The sequence below is a fragment of the Adelges cooleyi genome, unplaced genomic scaffold, assembly GCF_023614345.1.
Source record: "Adelges cooleyi isolate 19-005CV unplaced genomic scaffold, UGA_ACOO_1.1 ACOO_flye_CR_arks_rails_tigmint_CR_PRNA_30, whole genome shotgun sequence".
Lineage (NCBI taxonomy): Eukaryota > Metazoa > Arthropoda > Insecta > Hemiptera > Adelgidae > Adelges > Adelges cooleyi.
The window spans coordinates 10,013,341-10,019,379 of record NW_026095971.1 but is presented as its reverse complement, the minus strand read 5'-3'; positions in this window follow the sequence as shown (position 1 = coordinate 10,019,379).

Genomic DNA, 6,039 nt, shown 5'->3' with positions numbered 1-6,039 from the left:
ATGAAGTGAAGCTAAATTTCTGTCGGCTCTTGGAATTTATTGATTCCATTTATCAATCATATCCTACATAATAATAAAACTATATAACTGAGCAAATTGAAGTTGTACCCTATGTTTTAATGCATAATATATGTTGGAATTCCTAATTTAGATCTTACTCAACTGTACCTTTAAACTGTCCCTAACTTAACTATACACAATATTTAAAAATGCTATTAAATAGATTGCTGCATGTATTCAATAATTATTGTCAATATTTACTAGTCTATACTTCAGATATTTGTTTTAACTTTCATTAAACTGGCTCATTCATGCTTTAGTCTTGCTAAGAAATTGTTAAAAACTAACTACTAAATAGTATAAAGTTCTGTACGAATACCATGTCATAAGAATTAAACCCGAAGCATCCTAAATCATTATCGAGTTTACCAAATATTTGAGTTAGCATAATATCTGTGAAGGATGAAACATAGATGGATATTTTTTATTTTCATTTTTGTATGATTTAATATCATTGGGCAATCCAGTATTGCACCCAGGTACAAAACATTTGTTGGGCATTATTTGGTTAAAAAACGTAACTAAGTCTTAAGTCTAAAAAAATCTTAATTGAACAACGTGTGCAGCATTAATCGCGCTCAAAGGGATGATTTTCAAAACAAAAGCTGTTTTTTGAGACTTTATCGGGTATCCAACGCCATCTAGCGGAGAATTCAACTAGTGCGTTTTTTTCAATCAGCTAATCGGCAGTGTTAACACCTGATAAATCCACCTGGTTACACCTCAAAGAGCCACTCGACAAACAACCACCGAAAATCGACACCGAGCCACTCGACAAGCAGCCACTCGAAGGGGTACCAACATATACAATATTTATAAAAAATGCACGATTATTATTCGTGTATGTTGTACGGCTAGTATTGTTTATTTAAAGGGGAAAACTTGTACATTTCATAACTAATGCAATAAGGCTTGAACTATTTTTAATTCACTGTGTGACCTGTCTCCTGTTTTGAGTTTTTTTGTTTAAGTTATAATCAAATCAGTTTCTATTATTGAAATTTATATAAAAAAAAAACTGAAAATATATGAAACAATATTTACAATATTATATTATAGTGATAATTTACCAACAATAAATTGTCTCTTGAGTTTGTAAAAAAAAATGTTTTTTAAAACATACTTACACGTTTTATAATAAGTAAAGCAGAATGTTCATTGATCAAATTTCAATGAAATTATACTTTTTTTTTTTAATTATTTAATACCGATGTATTATACCTATCTATTTAAAACAATACATCGTGAATACCTCATACGAAACTATTCGATACCCGACAATAAAATTAAACACATTTACTTAAATACTTTACAACTTCCAATAGGCAATAACACAATAATAAATTATAGTTAAATACTATTTAATTTTGTATTATATATTATCATATCTGTGTATTAGTTATCATGTTATATATTAACCGAAAATATATTAGCCGAAAATAATGTCATCGAACGTATTTTAGCTGACACTTATTGTTTGAACAGAACCTTATAAGTTATAAATTATAATAGTATACAAAAACACTGTTACGCGCGCCGTGTGACCGCGTTGTGTCTACTGTCTACGCTATTTTTATAACATCTGTGATAAGTTCCATTTGTTATTAAAATATACAGCTATTTTTTATTTTGTGGTTGACATTTTTTTTCCATATATACTACCAATGCTTAATTGTTAGTATTTGTTTATACTTAGCTACACAATAGTAAATTCAAACAGGGACAACCTATGGTAGACTGGCGCCTTGCCGATGCTGAATAAAATGTTTATATATTATTAAGCCGGCAGTAGTTTTTTGGGGTCTAAAATAACCGGTATGGTTCTTTTGGATCTAGATATGATCACTCACCAGACTTATCACTAATGTCCAGCTAATATATAAAATAGATCACTCCAGTTTATGTGTAAACAAGGTCAGATACAAGGGGAAGGCTGGAGTTAATAGTTAATAGTTTATAATACAATCTATATTAAATTTATATTTATAAACACAGATTTCCTTATTTCACACTATTATATTATACAAGTTAAAAGTTAGCTATAACTTAAATTTAAGTGACATGTGTATTGGCGTTGTCGATTGCATTATCTAGATGTTTTTATACATGTGCATAGAGTACACAAGGGTTTCACAAAATGATTGATACTTAGTGTGTGATATTATAATTAACGTGAAGTGGGTCTCATACGGTTAAAAAGTTATTAACGAAACGTTAATATTACTAAGTTTACTATGGTCAAGTTTATACAAACTAACGGTTGGTTACCAACTGCGGCCATCCATCACTGATGTTAAATAATTATGAGATTCGAGCTATCAAAAAAAAAATATAATGGTTCAACACGTTGACGGTGGCCGGTACTTAACAAAAGACTGCAAGGAAATAGTTTTTACTAAAAAAATTGATGATTTTACTGTTTTTATCTATTTTTAATGTTATAATTATTAAAATTTATTTTATTATTGACCACGATTTAATAAAAAAAAATTATTTGGCTTAAGTATTCTAACAGCCTTGACAAAAATGTATTTTCTAAAATGATTATGTACATGTTTATTTTTAAAAGTTATTATCAGCAGTAATAAACATATAATATTAATCATTTGTTGAATAAAAACTAATAGTGTACATATTATGAACACAACGGATTTCATACAAGTTATTTTAGTATTAAAGTTAGAAACAATTGTGCATTATTAAAGAAAAATACTAAATTAATATAATCAAGTTTATAAAAAATGTTTACTAAATTATTTCCACTTGGCTTATAGTTTTTAAATTTTGAACATAGTTGGAAAAATAACAAAATACAGTTAGAACATTACAAATAATTATGGTATAAATCTACTTTACCGGGCACCCTTTTTTTCGATTATTTTTTTAAATCGACAGTACTTTTAATGTTGATTACGAATATGTAAAGAATTTGCGCCGCTCGCACTTAGTTTGGAAGTTACAGACTTTTAAAGTTCGCCGAAATCGACATACGTGCGCGCCCGGCACTGCACGTCTACCCGCGCCCGCTGAGTACTTCGTCCGTCGATCGCCGCTTAATTATCATCGGATTCCTCGTCTACCTGCCTCCCGCCCGTCATGGTCCTTTTTTTTTTTTGCATCATAATTTCATCACGCTAATATTTGACTTGTTTGGGATTTTGCTATAGCGAACAATGAACAATTTTTGGCTCGCCCGATGCACATTGTTGAGACTTGAGGATGACTTAGTAGTAAATATTAATGTTTTATCGCGCCCCGCTAATATTATAAAGTATTACGGGCTATTATAAAGCAATACATGTTATTCATTTTTTATAATTTGGTTATTCATTTATATTTTATGATTCTACATATTGTAAAGTTCCAGCAGTCTGTGGCCTTTGGATACTTTAACACACAAGTGGTTGAAGAAGGAAGATGGATGTTTCGTAAATAAAGTTAATACTTTCAATTAAAATAGGTAATATATGTATTCCAATATAAGCATTTAAGTTGATACACAGATAATAAAATAAGTGCTTGTTGCAGGTATTGTCATAATACGCGGCCAAGACACTTCTGAGGGTGCTGTGGTGAAACGGCTGGTATTTACGCAAAATGTCCATCCGGTTCGGTGGAAGGAGTTCTTCGAATCCCCGCCTCGGTGACCTTTTCTCAGTTGTGCAAGCGTTAATCCGGGTTGTTGGTGAATGGCCAAGTTGTCTTCTGCTAAGTGCCTAACATTGTCGGATAGATACAATTTATGTGTTTGTTTGTGCGTTTTTACAATCTTTCAGTTGTACAAAATATATAATTTGCATAAATAAATTGGCTTTTACAATTTATAATTTGGATTTTACAATTTATGACGTTGTTTACATTTTGGTTTTATACAAAGTATAGAATAACTCCTTTCGGTCGTACACATATTAGTATTCAAGGAGAAATCGGTCATGACGTAAACATGGCTGGACTTGGTAACCCATTACATTTCCCTCCCTTAAGAAAGATGTTTTGTACATTTATGGATAAAACATCTTTGACAATACTTAATTACATGTCTGTGTATCATTACATATCGTTAAAATTACAATATAAAAGTTATACATTATATGGTTATACATTTGGATACATAGTGAATATATATATAGGTTAATAGTTAGTTTTACATATAGTTTAGTTTTTTAAAACATTCAAAATTAGTGGTTAGTATATAGGTTAGTATTACAATATATTTTATTTCTTATCATTTTTTTCAATTACAATTACAATATATTTTTTTCATCAAAGTACAATACAATATATATATTTTTTTTTCATAGCACAATATATTTTTTTTTTTTAAATTGACATTATAATATTTTTAAAATACAATTACAATTTATTACCTTAGATAATATCTTCAGTTAATTTAGAATCTATGATAAAAGCATCTTTCTCTCTCTATAATTTTGACTGAGTTATAATCTTATTAATTATTATTAATCATAATCTACCTGACGTCGGTGTGTCCTTGAGCTCGGTGTGAGAAAAGACAAGTCCTGCCTTTCCTAGAACCATGGGGAACAACACGTCCGTCTTCATTAAATGAGGTACGAGCAATTTTATTTAGATAAATAAGGAGGGGTGGACTTGATCAAGACAGGGCCATACCAGTTCGGTGTGAAGAGAGACAAGTCCTGTCCCCCTTAGAACTTTTTAGGCATAGCCTAGTCTATGATCTCGTCCACTTCATAATCCATATTAGGTAGTTCCCCCGTAATTTGTGATATTAAATAGTCTTTGTCTTGGACAGCTATGACTAATGCCATGCTAACGTTGTAGGGTCGTAAATTACTAAAACGATTTCTAAATGTCGTTTTAACTTGTTGTTCGACACCTTTAAGAAATCTATTGGGGAAATCGAATGTATTAGCCTCTACTAATATGTCCCAAAGTGTTCGTCTTCTTTTATAAATAGTGCAGTTTTCAAAGGCTATCCTTAGTATGCTAATAAAATACTTTGTTACATCTGTTACATTTTCATGTTCAAAAAATGTATCTAATAGGTTATCCCTCTCTATGGCCGCGATAACGAGTGCCATTGAAATGTTATATGGTCGTAACGACCCATAAAGTTCCCTCATTAAATTTGTAATTTCCCTTTCACAGTTTTTCAAATACTGCTCATCAAATTTTATAATTAATTCTGAATTTACTTCAGCTATTATGGTTTTCAATGTGTGTCTGGGGGCAAGATGGTTAGTGCAATTGTTTAAAGCACAATTTATGATTTTTTTCATAAAGACTATACGGGGATTGCTCGTACTCATTATGTCTAATGTACTAATGTTAATGTAAGTAGGAAAGTTTTCCATTCACCTAGAACATTAAAACATATATTTTTAGAATTTAAATGTTAGTAATACTTATGCTACTTATTTCGTAATGTTAGTTATGTTTTTTTTTTCTTTTTTTTGTTTTTCTTTTTTCTTATACTAGGCATATCCTTAATTAATCTGTAAAATCTAATTGGCCTTAACTTTCTAATAATATAATTTAAAACACAGCGGGAAGCCACCGTGTCAAAAACCGGATTGTGGTAATTCATGTGGGGGGGGTGTGTTTCTATACATGTTAATTCGTGAGCTTCCTTTAGGTTCAGATCCCTTCCTCCCTTTTTTACCACCCCTAGAAACTCATCGTAATAGATTTTTCCGGTCTCCATGTTTAGCAATTTTAAATTGAACCGCCCGTCGTTGTTATTATCCCAGGCGGTCATATTCAAGTATTTATAGACATTTTTCAGTCCCATTTGCTTTAATATTTTGTAGTCATGGTTACCGTTCCAAAATACTACGATGGGTTTCCTTGAACCTTTGTGGATATACTTTGAGATGGAGGATAAATTCATCGTTGAGGGTCCCTTCTGACACAGTCCCTTATTTAGCTCGTTTAATAACGAGCCAAACGCTGGTTTCGTTGTCTTAAATCTATTGCACTGTCGAGTAAGCGACCTGA